At 34.8% G+C, this 17653-nt stretch overlaps 1 pseudogene; it reads left to right on the top strand.

Moving 5' to 3' along the window:
• Positions 1 to 3666: 3666 nt before the first annotated feature.
• Positions 3667 to 16957, top strand: LOC143573815 (cysteine-rich receptor-like protein kinase 8; annotated as a pseudogene).
• Positions 16958 to 17653: the final 696 nt, after the last annotated feature.

The following is a 17653-nucleotide window of genomic DNA, read 5'->3' as shown; positions in this document are numbered from 1 at the left end:
AACATACATACTTTCTTTAATCATTCATACATATTCATATATTGTACGTATATCTATCATACACATTCATCTATCGTAAACATACCTCCCTTGTTGGCACGTGCAATATCCGAAGATCGTTCACGTACCGACAAGCTTTCATTCACATATAAGTTATACATACATAACATATAAACCATATAAGGCATACACTTACCAGTTAAGGTAAGTGTATTAACTATCACATCGAGTATGCACACAGCCCCGAAAACGTAACAAGGAAATGGGGCTAGAAACTCACCTGGATCCTGTTGCGCTCGCCGTTAACCGTAATTCCTTTCTTTAACTGAGCTCGGCTAACTGTTAAATATATATTCGTTAATCAACCGTCTAACTAATTAAGTTGGTCTTTTAGCTTACCAACGGGCTTCCTAAGTTGGGCTTGTTTGTGTTAGTTCATGACAATGGGCTAGTTTATTTTATGCTAGATATGGGCTTATCTTTTTTGGACTTAGCTAATTCAGGCCCACGAGGTCCTGGCCCAAGGCCCAGCCGAGAACGGTGTGGCTGAGAACCCAAGGCAGAGAACTCTTATTTGGCCGAGAACTCTCATACTTGGCCGATATCGTTGACCGAGAACCACTGTTTTCGGTCGAGAACCTTGACCGAGAACATAGGGTCACCGAGAACTAGTCCTGGCCGAGAACCCCAAGTTCTGGCGGAGAACCCCAAGTTCTGGCGGAGAACCCTCAGTTCTGGCCGAGAACCCCCAGCTCAGCTCATTATTCCATTGTTATGGTTTCTACTTGCCCAGTTACAGATCTAAAGTTCAAATCATGAACTTTTAAACCTCCTAACATCATCATTCATAATCGTTTTACACCCATTATTATCACGGCTTCAAGATCTATCGCATAAAGCTTGGACCTTTACACATTTAAAACGTTCTAGGCTAGATCTAGGGTTCATATATGAGCCGTATACAACCATATGCCCAATAAGTCTGTTTTAACCATCAAGTTTGAAACTTTATGATTTATCTAGACTCGATCTAGTCTATGTTCAAGTTTCATGGCAAACCATTCATAAAAACATAAACTTTAGGGTTAAAGCACATACCTTTAAGCGTATTTAGGCTTCGAGTTAGCTTGTTTACGAACTAGGATCTTGTATTTATCTTGTATATGAAGATCTATCAATAAAAGGTTGGGTTTTGATCTTGTTTCCTTAATCTAGGCGGCGGCCGAAATAGGAAATGAGTGTGTGTGTTTTAAGGTGTAGGGAGAATAAGATGGATATTATGGATGGAAATCCAAAGGATTAGGTTTTAAGGGGTATTTATACTCCCTTAAGCCCATGGACTTAAAGCTCATCTTTCATTTTTGGTCCATAATTATCTCCATCAAATTAGCCTACTTATATCTCTATCTATTTTATTATTCTCGTAATAGCTTAAGTAAGCTTTTCCGTCATAACGAGTCAACATAAAATATTATTATTCGAAAGTTTGGGATGTTACAACTTTTACATGAATTATAAGACATCATAACTTATTTGTATCAAATACAAAAACATACAAAGACTAACAACGATAATTGAAAATTTAAAATATTTTATAACTTATATCATTAGTACAATAATAAGCAAACAAAGGTAATTAGACTTCAAATCAATAAAACAATTCTACAATGTCGATTCAAGAAAACTTTTATCTCATTGTTGATTCAAAAGATGAACTCTATCTAAGACATTTATTACACATCAATAATTGTAATATTTATTACTCTAAGATAGTACTCGTGTTTATTTGCACATCAATTTAAAACATTTATTACAAACCATGTTTGAATTAAATATTGCCATCTTGAAAAATTTATAGTTAGTAACCTACCATCTTGAAAAAAAATTAACAAACTATATTTGAATTAAAATGTCTAACTTTTAATTTTAAAATGTCATATTTTGACTTCAAAATGTCAACATAATATATATGCATTTTTTAAAATAAATATTATAAACTTAAATACATATTATATGAGTCGGCAATTACCTGAAATTAAATAAATACATATTATAAACTTAATCATTCCGTGAAATTAAATTATAAGAGTCGGCAATTACCTGAAATAATAAAAACGAATATTAATATTGATATTATGGATTATTTTACTTATAACTAATAACCGGAAAATTTTAAATGTGCTAACGGAAAAACGAAATTTAAAAACGAAATAAAAAATATAGATCAAACTTATCTCGGATCTCCGATATACAATCATATTTTATTTTTTATAAACACAAGAAGATGAATATACATAAATATTAACAAAATAAAATATACATGGAATATTAATGTTGATATTATGCAACAATTGTTATAGGAAAAACACATATACGGAAAATGTTACCGAAAATACTTACCGGAAAAACGTAACAATAGAATATAAGATATTGATTAACAAACTAAAATGAAATCTTCAGCAAATTAATCAGGTAAATAACCTGAAATTATGTAAAGCAACCATTGTTATAGGTATAAAACATATCCGGTAAAAACTTAACGGAAAATCTTACCGGAAATACTTACCGGGAAAACTTTAAACGTCCACATATCACCTTCATGCCCGTTTATGATTTACAAGCTAAACTGATTTTAATAAAATCAGTTAACAATGAGAATAAACATAAAAAGATTAGAAGAAACAATAACCGAAAAAAATAATAAGGTTGCCAAAAATAAATAGATAAACAATCGGAAGTTTATTGTAAAATACAAACTTACCGAAAAATTGATACAAATTAATAGGTGAAAGAGAGAAAAAATTGAATAGGGTAAAAAATTAAGAAATGTTATGCTTTAAATATAGGTTTGTGGATGAGTTGGCATGATTAACAAAGGTAATAGGTGACATGGCAATGAGGTGGTGATGATGTGGATGGCCTAGAATGTTGACAAGTGGAAATTGTTGTTTGCTTTAATAGTATGTATAGATATTAATTTTTTTTAACGACCAACTAAGTAACGCCGGGTACTCCGTACGCGGCCCCATTGGCGAAAGGTGGCCCGAGCCGGCCACTAGTCCGGACGGACAGAGTCCCTAGCGGTCCACCTATTGAGGGATTCACCGGATAAACCCCCCCCCCCCCCCCCCCACGCCCGCCAAATGGCACGACAGCGAGGAGCCGGTAAAACCGGGTGAGATCAGGACTCGAACCCTGACAAGCCAGGTTCATCCCTCATATCTCCCATATAAATTGGTGATAGTATGGTTTGAACCTCCTACCTCTCACTAGTAAAGTGAGTGCTCTACCATTGAGCCACAACGGCGAGAAACAACCCTCACCCTGAAAATCGCCTGGGGCCGGTGTTGGTGCACAATTCGTCCACTACTTTTGGCCTTGCAGGACTGAATTAAAGTGTTTGTTCGGAAAAAAAACAAGGTATGTCATCTCTTTATTTGTTGATTACACGGGACAACACTTCTCGGTGCATGCGTGTGGAAAATACCCACCCAATTCAATGTAATAGACTCTCTGATTTAGTTTGCCTTATTATCAACCACATGTTTGTTGGTTCTTTGTAATTTCTTTGCTTACTTTCTTTCTGACCCAGTCAACAGAGAAGACTTGTTATTTATCAAATTACATAAAATTGTGCATATCTTATGTTCATCAATTACCGAAAATATGTTCACCCTTGTAGGAAAAATGTTCCTAGGGTTGTTATATTTTATTTTCGTATACTTATTCCACACCATCACCACCACAGCTCAACCAGTTTTCCTTTCTCACTTCTGCGAAAACGCTGCTAACTATACAGAAGACAGCGATTACCGTTATAATCTCAACACTCTCTTCTCCCTCATCACCCTCAATACCCGTTTTGGTTTCTACAATCTCTCCACCGGGCAAGGCAATGACACCGTCAACTCGATCGCCCTTTGTCGAGGCGACGTCAGCCAGGATGCATGCTTGACGTGTCTTATTGACTCCTTTATTAAGCTGCGACAACTCTGTCCAACGAGATATAGGATACTACGATAACTGTTTGTTGGGATACTCCAACGAGATAATATTGAAAAACTCACGAATAAAGTTTTATTTGATAATGTTAAACACCCAAAACGCATCGGATATTAATCAGTTCATTGGTGCTTTGGGACCATTATTAAAGAAGCTCAGAGTTGAGGCGGCCGCTGGTGGTGACCTAAAGAAATTTGCCACCGGCAGCACGAATGGCCCGAATTCGACAACGATATATGGTCTTGCACAATGTACTCCAGACTTATCTGACGTGCAGTGTGATACTTGCTTGGAGGATGCAATCAGTCAGATTATGAATAGGTATAATGGGAGAATTGGAGCAAGAATGCTTCTGCCTATGTGTAATTTTAGATATGAGATATATCCTTTTTATAACCAGACTGCTCCGGTCATCGCACCATCACCACCACCACTTTTGCAGCCATCTCCGCCAATTGTGCGACCTTCGCCACCACCAGGTATGAATTGTGTATATTTCTTTGTGTATAATATCCTAGAAAATTAATCAATTTACTTTGGCTACGTCTATAACACGTTTTTGGCATACCCACTTCTGTCCTAACCCAATTTTGATTAATAACTAAAACAAGTAATCGTACCCGCGCGTTGCAGCGGGGCACGTCAACTAACTCGGATGTATTACCAAATAAACCCAAGTTGGTAATCTGTCCACTCCTAACTTACAATCATATGCTTTAACAATCAACTTTAATTCAACTTTTAAACCAAGGTTAATAAGTTCAGTTGAAGATAAAAAAAAAATCAAAAACAAATCAGACGCCTACTACTGGACTTGTAGAGGCGCTATCGCGCCTTTTGGCACCACATGTGTCGTCTTGTTTAGCGCCCAAGCTAGTCAACATGGTCATGAATTTTTGGTAATTTATTGGGTGATATTGGCTATTGATGTTCCATTGGTAGTTAACTACATACAAGTTTCTAGGGAAGAAAATAAATGCATGAATAGATCACTTACTTGCTTACCGGCGTTACTATCAATGGATGCCATATCCATGACAACTTAATTCTCTTCTAGTAGCTCATCAAAATGGTGGGAATGTTGAAGATAATATATTAGTATTTTCAATGTTATGAGATCTACCAAAATAAACAATGTTGGACAATGAATATATTAAGTGGATCTTGCACCTGATCAAAAACACAACAAAAAACAAAACTGCAAAGAGTTGGGCATATAAACCGATTAAGGGAACCGACCCGAAATTCCATCCGAAACCGAACCGGTTTGAAACGATTATATAGAAACTGGTTTGTTTGAAACCGGTTATATAGAATCTGGTTTGGAACTAACTGAAACCATACGTTCGGAACCGGTTTGTAATGTTCTCCACCAAAACCGGTCAAAACCCAAACCGAAACTGATCACAAACTGGTTTTAAATTTTGTTGACCAACCCGAACCGGTTTGTGCACCTCTGTCCGCAAATGCCCAAAACATATTATTTGTCACATACCTCCGTGAAAGTCTGATGAGTAAACTTTCACAAATTATGTAATGTAAATACTAAATTACTTGCAACAGAAACCTAGAAAAATAGCCCTCGTTACACATTGAGGGGTCGTGGAAACTTACCACTTTCGTGAGGGTTGATGGACTGAATGAAGATGACGTTTATCTAGTGATGATAGAACTGCCTCCACAAATCCTATGCCAGTTAACTCTGAACAAATTAAAGAAGCAGAAATTAACGAATTCCATCATAATCACTTAGATATAGATGCTTTAATAATCACATTGAGAACCATGACCTTGAATTTAACAGTTGCGCCATTCACTGCTACGTAAATATAGATTGACTCAATAACTAATCAGATCACATCAATTTAAACCCTAAAAGGTCAGGTGATAAAAAAGTAACCTGGAATTCTCAAAACTAAGCTTTAAAACCAAACAATCTATCCTAGTTCACAAAAACGGCAAGTGTGTCGATCGCGTATAGCAAAGACAAGGAAAGTCCGGATATTGAACTCGAAGATACGTGAGAACGGCTCAGATTATAAACCCTAATCCAAGTCCTACCTTAATATTTAACTGATTTTATATTAATAATTTTAAACTAATTAACTTAACAAAACTAACTGAAAAACTTAACGGCACTAACGGAGCTCTCAAATATGATTAAGGGGAACCACCTAGGTAAGGTATCTCAAAGACTATCAACGACGCTCGGGTGACAACAAACACATGAAACAGGGTTCTAAAGATGATCTAACTAGACAATGTAATGGAAAATAGGTCCCCACGGTCAATTTTACTAAATACCCCTAAAAACGTCTAGAAAGAAGGATAAGGCATGGTTGATTTTATAAAGTACCCTAATGATTTATTATTTGGTCCGTATCAAAATCACAAACTCCTCTAAGACCGGTAATCCTAACAAACCTACGGAATATGGGGTAATTCATTATTAAAGATTAACTAACTCGGTTTACAAATTAACCCAATCAACGGCTAGAAAACCGAACGTGGTTTCGCAACGGTTAACTAAATCGACTAGACCAAAGAGATAAACCAACTCCAAATGTCTTGGTCCGACTAAAAGGAGACGAACAACTGAGATGAACAACTCTAACCAATCAAACCCTATGTGACGTCTACCACAAACAACTGAAAACACCAAATAATCAGTCTGACATGCAATCTTAAACCAAACACAAAACTAATTCATGTAAAGATAAAATCACATGGGGTTTAACTAATATAAAATTGAACAAACTCAATAGCAATAATAATAATAATAATAATAATAATAATAATAATAATACGAACGTGACTATAGAAAATCAATTATTGCAGCAGCCATTACTCAAATTGAAATTTGAAACAAAGAGTTTAATGACAATAACCAATGATCAAACCGAATACGCTGCCCACAACTCAAAACTAAGGTTCTTGAAATTCAAACACCTTTTTATTATTCATCTCGCTGACCTCTGAAAAATATATTCTTTTTTTTTCTCTTGTCTCGTCTGCCGTCCTAAATATTTCTCAACCAACAATAATATTGCGGCTGCTCTTCTCCCCATAATAATAACAATAAGGGAAAATTCCCAAAATGACTCATTTATAGAATGTGGTTCCAAGTTTGTCCCCCTAAATTCAAGTTTTCAACTTTGTCTCTTTGGTATCTCGTCGCCGGCGACATGTTAGCGAACGTCGACGACTTGTTGACATAACATCGGGTTGATGATGGTTATATAGCGCATCACTGCTACCGTATGTTAGCAACATAAACGAATCGTCAACTCTATGTTATGTCAACAAGTCGCCGGCCATGAGATCTGGCAAGTCATCGCTGGCGATGTGAACACGAGTGTCAGGTATGGCAGCCCATCGTTCACGTCGTTAACAAGAACTTATCGTCTGCAACTAAATGGGCCAGAGAACACATCGTCGACGACCTATTCCGACCAAATTCCGACCACGTGTCGTTATCCGATTTGTTCAGTAACACATCGTCGGTGTTCGCTAATATGTCGCCGGCGACAAGATAACAAAAAGACAAAGTTAGAAACTTGAATTTGAGAGGACAAATTTAAAACCACATTCTATAAATAAGCCATTTTAGAAATTTTCCCTAATAATAACCTTCACTTTATATTAATTCTAATTTTTTTTTTCTCAAAAGAGTCCACCACCGACACCTTTTGTTTTGGTGTAGAGTTGTATTTTTCTTTAGTCCAATCAAGCACATGGGTTTGGAGACTTAATTCGTGGGCCTTCTCAATGCCATATTTTTCTGGTTTTCTCTTGTGGGTTTAACGAGCCATGAATTCTTTTAAATCATTGTGGCATGCTTTCTTGTATAATACATGCATCTAAGCTCACAACCGTATGCTAGCACTACAAAGCAAAGATAATAATATAATGTTATGCTCCATACATTATTATATCTTAACATATGAGTAAAAAAAAATTATTTAAAAACTTGTCACAAATGTTACTTTGGCCAAAACACTTTTTGTAAAGTTAGTCACATAAATAATTGGTTCGATAATTCACTTGCCGATAACGAATTTAACAATGCTGGATCGTTTTAACTCGTTTTCTCTTGAAACCTTGAAATTCAATATATGAACCACAAACATGTAGAATTAAATGAATAACGGCTCAAAATTAATTCAAATTGTTGGAAATATTAATAGTAAAATATGTATATTATTGAGCACATCATTGGACTACTGATTTAAGAGTAAATATCTCTTCAGATATATTTTTACAATACAAGAATTGAAGATGTCAACTATAATATGATAGGTATTGTAAAATGTAAATACATGTTGACCCAACACAGATTAAGGAAAATTTATGTTAACACATGGATAAAAATAAACACGTTTTAACGGTATATTAGGAATATTATAAAACTTTACACATTAAAAGTTATTAAAAAAACAAAATATGAATAAAATTTTTTAAAAAAAGAATATAATATTAAAACTTCAATTTTATGAATCTTGTCGGGACCTCTGGAAACTGGTCGAGGAAGGCGGATATGTTTGGCACTTGCCAAAGCCGACATATATGTGTGGAAACTTGTTGGAGCCACCAGATTGAGGACATGTAGCTGCGGGCCGGTTATTGGATGATAAAACAAGGTAGAGGTGTCTTGTTTGGTTTGAAATGTCACACAAAGGCTTATTGAGAATAAGAATGAGTTATTGAGATAATAAAATAAAGTGGGGACATTTTATGTTTTCATATAATAGAAAGAAAATTGTGGAAATTTTCCCAAAAAGAAAACTTGGAAAGCTAATATCATTATTTGAATAAAAATAATTGAATATATACCATATCATCATATCCTATAAATTAATTAGGTTTGCTGATGAAAGTTTTTGGTCGGTGACTCAATAATTAAAAGTTAAGGGTAGAAATCACGTTTTACAATTAACCCAGTGATGGTAAAAGTGTAGATATCAACCGTGTGGTTGAATTATTATTATTATTATTATTATTATTATTATTATTATTATTTCACAATTAGGTCCATGCGGTTAACCCAAATTTAAAAATTGAGTGAAAAGACGCTTATACCCTTGCACGTTATAACCTTATTGTCTGTTAACTTAGGCAATATAAACCCTCTGTTTGTAAAATGATTTCCTTCCAAATTTAACACCAATAAAATTTTGACTTTCAATGTTTGACTTTCTATGATCCATTGACTTACAATTTACCACTCAAATTAACATGAAGGAAACTAATCTTGATTATCTAAATGTTTCAATGGTTAAGCCTAATAAACACACACGTTGACTACCTGTAGTTAAAGTTTTTGTTAGTACAAGATGAAAAAAAAAATTGAGTATCCTAAGTCTAGAGTGTTTTTTCTACAATATTAAGTAACGCACATTCACTACCAAGGGTATGCGCGCGCGCGCACACACACACATATATAGATGTATAACACAAACACTCAAAACACGGATATACACATGCATACATATATAGATGCATAAACACAAACACACACACGGATAAACACATACATATATATACATAATGAATATACAATTATGCCCCTGCAGACACATGTGCATACTCTTATGCCCATGCTTAGTAAAGTCCAACATTTGACTTTACTAATGAATGTTAGACATCGATAAATACACACACACACTCACACACACAAAACATATACACAGACACACATACATACAGATACACACACAGGGTAAGACACACATGCACATTGACATAAAGATTGACATTGACATTGTTCTATAAATATAAAGATTGACATTGACTCTATTTTGTAGTCTACTACTTCTTAGTCAATATATAACTACTAATATTACCAAACGTAAACATGTATTACACATTACTAAATATCAAAACACATTAGTAGGTCTTCATTAACATACGTAAACATATATTACACACTATTAGATACATTAAACACCTACATCTTAGTCAGTTACATCTTAGTCAATACCAAAACACCTATTTATTAGTTCACACAAAACACCTAGAGCCATATAACTAATAATATTACCAAACAAACCTAATAAAACGACTTTAATTGATCTTGTCCACCTGCATTGAACCAGATTGTGAACATCCGGTTGGCTATATCTTCACCAAACAACAATGTCCAAGCTCAGGTGGGTCCAAGAGATGTCGGCCCACACCGTGCTTCATTCAACAAACACTAAATGAATACAAAGATCGTGATTAGTAACTAGAAATCAATTTCACACGAACTCATAAAGAGATGCAAAATTGAAACCCATTTCTAACCTGTGAACACTGAGGTGTCCATGAGAATGTTAATCAAGAAAGCCATTAGTGTTAATTGGTTGATCGGTGATGGAGACGCTCTGCAATTTGTGAAAGGGGTGGGGGGTTATATGGACAGGGTTTGTAGGTATGAGACGAAAATACCATTTTGCCCCTGGATTTAACGATTGTAACTGAGGTTAAGTAACAGTTGGAGTCGATTTCATAAAAAACATCCACCACATGGTTGATTCCTACAAAACACCTCCCACCATAAGGGTGATTTCAGAACTTAACTCAATAAGTAATAATGAAACTTAGATTGAAGTTCTTCAAAAGTACCTTCACTAAACCCTAATTCGTCGAAATTTTAAAAATAAACTCACGCTCAGGATTTCCTGTCAGTTGTTCCCATTGAAGGTTTAGGGCAATGTATGTCGGCAGTGGAATATCAGGCCATCCTCAAATACCGGTTGATGGTACCCCTTTTCCCGGTGGATGACCCGTGTCCCGTATGCCAAAAGGCTTGTTTGGATTCTTTTGGGGAGCATGCAGTCCATTGCAAAGAATTACCGGGCTTTAAATATCGACATGATCTAGTTCGAGATGTGCTTTACGACGTCCTTAAGCGGGCCGGGATCTCGGCAAAAAAGGAAGTCCCGGTGAACTTCTTAACCGACCCTTTAGATGGGAGATCAACCCTACGACCAGTTGACATTCTTGTTTTTGGATGGGAAAAAGGGAAGCACGTGTGCGTTGATTTGGCAGGTGTGTCCCCCTCGTTGGGTTACGGGACCACGGGTTTGTGGTGGGTCATGCGATAAACAAGGAGAGGCGGGTAAAGTAGCTAAGCATGAGAAAGCTTGCCTTGAGAATCAGCACGTGTTCGTACCGTTTGCTTTTGACACCTTTAGCGCTCTCGACCCTGACGCGGTTCAATTCCTTAAGCGGGTTTAGCAGGTGGTCAGCAGTAACTCCGCCCATGCTACAGGGAACGTTGTGTTTAGTAGGGTAGGGTTTGCTATTCAGAAGGGGGTAACGACGAGCTTGTTGCCCGTCTATCTGTCGTTAGTCTGTAATTGTCCCGGTGTAAAAGTTTATGAAACTCTAGTTCAAATGTCAAATCACTGTGTGGTCAAATTAGGCATATTAGGAACAAAAATCTTAATATATATACACACACAAAATTTTAAAATAACAAATAGATTAAACCAACAATATTACCCGTGCGTTGCGGTGGGGTTATTTGTGTAATTGTGTTTGGTTACCAACATCATTTTTTGTTTAGCGGCATTTAGGTATTACATTCAAATATGGTAGCATGGTATAAGCATTATGTACGTGTCACAATAATTATATTTGAGTATATATATTTGTGACAATTCAAGAAACTAAAGGTAAATACCCTTAAAAGTTTGGTTCATTAGTAAGTAGTAGTTTGGAAAAAAAAAACTTATGTAAGATAATACACAACCATAAAAAAAACATATCCATTATATTTTTATTATTAATTAATATTTATGTAGAAATAAAATATAATTCCTACACGATTTCATGCGATGATTAATTAAATATTTGTGACGCCTACTATTGCAAAAGGAAAATAAATATATAGTAAGAGAAAATGGTTCAAATAAAAATCAGGAGTTTCATGGTAAGAATCAATAGATTTTTGACATGTGGTATTATAAATTATGGTGAAAAAACAATTTTAGGAAACTATATCGGTTATATTCGTGAAAGAATAATTGTAGGAAACTATGTCGGATTTTGGTAATATTAAATCTCAGCCATTGATTAACATGATCCAATGCCTATGATTTATTCCTAGTCTTCTTAGAAAACTACTTGTTTTTAGGGTAACCCTCCTCTATAGTAAGATCATTAAAAAAACTAAATATTATAAATTATTATAACTATCAAATAATGTGTGGGTTGCATTTGGCTTTAGTACTTGGAAGGCATCATCTTCTTTCCATCTTCATTGTTCTTTATCAGAACTTAAGACTGTCGTCCGAGAACGACTGTCGGCCTAAGTTAAGCAACGCTGATGAAGAAAGAGAGCCGGTTGTGGGATGGTTTAGGGTTTGAGCAAAGGGGAAAGAGTTAAAGAGGTGTTATGACCTATGCAGTTAACTCGGCCGATATATCGGTGATATATCACCGATATATAGGTTATCGGTCTATCAGTAGTGTATCGGTGCAAAATATCGGTCATAATATCGGTCCCGATATTATCGGCGATAATGACCGATATATGCCCGATATTTTGCGTCAATAATATCGGTTATATCACCGATTTTCTCGATTGAGCCATTTTTACATTCAGAAATTGGGAAGGATTTCAAAATCCGATTACCCGGTTGCTTCAAATGTACTTGCCTACCGCTAATCAGTCAAATAGAGAACTCTGACATATATTCCGGCAACCTTTATGCCGGAAACGAGAAAGAGCAGGAGGGCGGCACTGGTTTTGGAGGAATGAGGAAGAGAACGTTGTACTGGATTATTAGGTTTAATAAAGTTTGGGTATTTTATGATTTAACCCCTCTATTTTTCAATAGTTTACATTTAATTTCTAAAGTTTGGAAACTTTTGCATAAAAAGTATAATATTAGTTTGTATATTTTAACCCCATTTACACATAAAAAGTATAAAACTAACCCTATATACATATATATAAGTCACCGATATCTCACTGTAAAAACCGATATCTCATGTATCGGTCCTTAACCGATATCCGATATTTTTCCGCATTAACTGCTTAGGTTATGACCCGTGTAAAGATATCCGGGGATATGTCGAAAGAAAACGGGTACAAAGCGGATTAAATCAATGCGAGCTTACCATTTACAAATAAAACAATCTGATGGCTTGAGAGGGGGTGGTGAGCGACATGAGAACGCCACGTACGAGTTTATGGTATGCAATTATGTAGATAGTTAGATTAAGATTTATAGTTATCACACTTAGAAAGTTGGTTTTAGTTTCGTTAAATTAAATGTACCTTCAAACTAATTTACATCGTTCTTTATTATTATCATTATTATTATTATTATTATTATTATTATTATTATTATTATTATTATTATTATTATTATTATTATTATTATTATATTATGCAGGCAAAAAGAGTAACACGACACGAATTGTGATAATAATAACTAGTATTCTAGTTGTCACCATAACTTTACTTTGTATTGCTATGAGATTGAGGAAGAAGAAGCAAAGGATGCCCCTACCACCGCCCATAAGTATTCAGTTTAATAGTACTCCTAGCGGTAAGGGTTAATGATTTATATTTTGAGCAACAATCTTGTGTGGTGGCTAAAACTCCAACTTGCATATAACAATATCATAGCCATATTTTTCTTTCAAACATTGTCTGAAAGCAACATCTAACTTCTCTTTCTTTGTAATAGCTGGAACAATAAATATTGGAACCGCATAATCATTGCAATATGACTTTAGTAGAATAAAAGCGGCAACAAAAGACTTTTCTGAAGAAAATAAGCTTGGACGGGGTGGTTTTGGAACGGTTTATAAGGTAGGAACCAGTTAACATATTTTTTTATTTTTTTGATAGACAAATTTCTTTTATACTTTCTGGGGCTTAAACTGACCATTAGAGCATTTTCAACCCGCCCTTTAAATTTTTGTGAGAAGTTTTGTAAATTATAGAATGAGGTTAAAAGTAGTTGTGAATAAATGAGAAAGAAAAGTTAGTGATTTTTTGTAAATTTAGAAAAAACCTGTTTGCAGGGCCAGCTCGGCTGGTGGGTTAGGCAACCCGGGCAACCGGCATGGGTACTTAATTTTCGGGGCACAAAATTTGTTTTTTATATATTTTTTCAGTATAATTTTTAAATTTTTTTTATAAAATAGGTATAAATCTTAATCATCTTATTAGAGACTGAGCCCAATTTTTTTTTACCCATAACCCATTTGAGGTATTGGGCCTACGGACCTTTTTATTTCGTTACTCGTGAGGGTCTACAGACATTTTTATTTGGCTCGGCCGAGGCATTTAAAATCTCAGAGACAGCCCTACTTGTTTGCCAAAATTTAATTTTTAAAATTTGTAGAAATTGGTTGTGTATAAAGGAGAGAGGAACCGTAATATTTGTTGAAATTTGTTGACAATATTTTTAAGTATAATTTTATAAATGGGGATGGAGAACTGGCTAAGAATGATCATAGGTAAGAGACTTTGTCTCTATTAAATATAAGTAAATATATTATTTGCTGGTAGTTATTACAACTTTTTTAAAAGTATATAAGATAAGACTTTTTGACACTTACGGTGTGTTTGTGATTGCTTATTTAAGTGAAAAAAGACTTTTGATTAAAAGGACTTATAAACTTATGAAATTTTGAAAAGAAGTTTTAAAAGAATGTTTGGATTAGCCTATGTGTTGGGGAAAACCAAAATGACTAAAAGGGACACTCTTTTTTTAAAATGAGTTTAATGGGGTTTAAGGGTGAGAGGGGTGTAATAGGTAAATCAAACTCATTAGTTAATAAGTTGCATATTCCTAACTTTTCAAAACCCCTTTATTTTGCCTTCACCATAAGTTAAAATCCATAAGGCCTTATGGTTTGCCAAACACCTTATACACCTTATTAACTTTTCAAAAAATTTATAAGTTATAAGTTGATGAAAATAAGGAATCCCAAACACCCCCTTATTATCAAATACAAGAGGCATAACAAATAAAAGGAAAAATCATCACAGTTTTTTATATTTATAATCGTTGAAAAACAAGTACGTGCACATAAAGATAGATTGAAATAATAACTTTTGTAGTGTAAAGAAATCAGTTTTGCACGATCTACTATCGCATGAGGAATAAACGGTGTAATAAATGTATTTCTACACGCGAACCAACTCTTACCATAATTTTAAAAACAAGGAACATTTACAAATTTGTTGGTTAAAAGTTGGAGCTCTTAAAAAGGTTAAAAGATTAAGAGTTGAAATTCATGTTATTACTTATACATTGGTTTATATATTATCATATGATATTTAGGGTGCACTTGAAGATGGGAACCAAATAGCAGTAAAGAGGCTTGCACGGGATTCTGGACAAGGGGAACTAGAATTTAAAAATGAAGTTTTACTAGTGGCGAAACTTCAACATCGTAATTTAGTTCGCTTACTAGGTTTCAGCGTAGAAGAAAGTGAGCGACTTCTTATTTACGAGTTCTTGCCAAATTCAAGTCTTGATCAATTTATTTTTGGTATGTTAGCACACCGCCTTTTAACTATCACAATACAGATTTTGCATACAAGAAATATAATAATATTACTACTAATAAAACAAAAAACATTGATTGTTTTACATGTGGAGCATCATAGATAATAGAAAAGACGATACTCGACCAATTTAAATTTGGTAGAAAAGGTAGTTATGATATAGTCAATATGCTGCTAATAACAAATAACTTATGGTGTTTGTAGATCCAGCTAATCGTATAGTTCTTGATTGGGAAAAGCGATATAGTATCATCAAAGGCATTGCAAAGGGACTACTATACCTTCATGAAGATTCTCGTCTAAGGATAATTCATCGTGATTTGAAAGCAAGCAATATCTTATTAGATGCGCAAATGAATCCAAAAATTGCTGATTTTGGCATGGCAAGGTTGTTCAAAACTGAGGAAACTGAAGGAGACACGAACCGGATTGTTGGAACCTAGTAAGTACACTTCATTTATATGAAATTCGTTAATGGAATGTTAGTAAAGTTGTTATAATTATAACTCATGGATAACTACACCTATTTTTCTTAATTTTCTCTTATGTGGTTCATTTGTTGCTAGAAATTTTGCCATTCCCCATATATAAACAAGTTTACTTCAAATTAACTAGTGATTCTCCATTGCATTATAAACATGTTTTGGAAGAAGTAACTGTAACATACATGAACCATCTATCTCAGCAGCATGCGTACTCATTCATAACAAGGGTTTGGAATAGCATGTCATGTTTCCATGATTCCATCATGAAAATTAATTTAAAAATATAATTTAAGATTAGTGTTTACTTTTTTTTTTCCTCATGTAATATTACAGTGGTTATATGGCTCCTGAATATGCCATGCATGGGCAATTCTCAGTAAAGTCGGATGTATTTAGCTATGGAATGTTAGTACTAGAGATGGTAACTGGTCAAAAGAACCAAAATTTTAAGAATAAAGACAAAAGAGAAGATCTCCTTAGCTTTGTAAGTATCCACCAGCTCTATGAAAGTTAAGCAAAGAGGGTTCCTAACTAATTTGAGGAAATATAGTCAATTAAAAGTCTTGTGTATGAATCCTAAAAGAAAACTGTTAATACCTTTCAGGCATGGAAAAGTTGGAAGAATGGAACAACATCAGATATAGTAGATCCAATATTGAACAAGGAATCAGGTTCATTGCGTGACATAAATAGAAGTATTCACATTGGCTTATTATGTGTTCAAGAAAAAGTTGTCGACAGGCCAACCATGGCTTCAGTTGTCCTTATGCTTAATAGCTTCTCTATGACGCTTCCCCTACCAGCCGAACCCGCATTTTTTATGAGAGGTAACTTTGATCCTGAAATGTCAGTCTTACAAGGGCACAGTTCTTTGACAAGGAGCGGTGTATTAGAGTCATCACAATACTCCGTAAATGAAGTTTCAATATCTGATTTTGTTCCAAGATAGGTATCTATAGTTAATTTGATATGGTACACATATTTTAAGCTTTGCATTAGAAATCACTATTTGATTTTAGCACTTAAGATTATGTTAATTTGTTTCACTTTAAAATTATAAGTAGTTGTGTTGGCTCACGCGGTGCCACTATAAAGACTAGGTATAGAATGAGATGATTTTTATTTATATTTTCCTTATTTATCATTTTGATTTTTGTATTTATACCTTTGAGTATTCTCATTTAATGTGAGAATAAGAAATAAACTTATCAAATTGATTTTGATATCACAGCAGGTATCCTACCGCTCGAACCTACCTGAACCCTAAATTCACTTTCCGCCCAATCGCAACCTCCACCGCTGTTTCCGGAACTTCAATCTCAACCAAACCATACTTCGATCTCCCCAATTCCATCTCGCATTCAGACCCACCAAAATGACGTCGCTACCAGAACAACCCTAATCACAACGCCGCCACCGGCTATGCCGCGACGCTATCAACATCGCGCGCACTCTGTAATAATTCGTTGGAGACATTTACAAAGATCAAAGACGTAAATTTTTTTTATTGTTGAAGTGGTCTTTTATTGGACGATGCTATATTCCGTTACATATGTGAGTTTGTTTTTGTGACCGTGTTTTGTTTTGGTGGATTAATGGTTACCACAAGCTTGGTTAAGAAGATGGAGTGTCAAGAGGATAAAGT

This window comes from Bidens hawaiensis, unplaced genomic scaffold (assembly GCF_021521415.1).
Source record: "Bidens hawaiensis isolate Kalapana, Puna unplaced genomic scaffold, B.hawaiensis_p1.1 tig00026648_1, whole genome shotgun sequence".
NCBI lineage: Eukaryota > Viridiplantae > Streptophyta > Magnoliopsida > Asterales > Asteraceae > Bidens > Bidens hawaiensis.
This window is presented reverse-complemented; position numbering and strand designations above follow the sequence as displayed.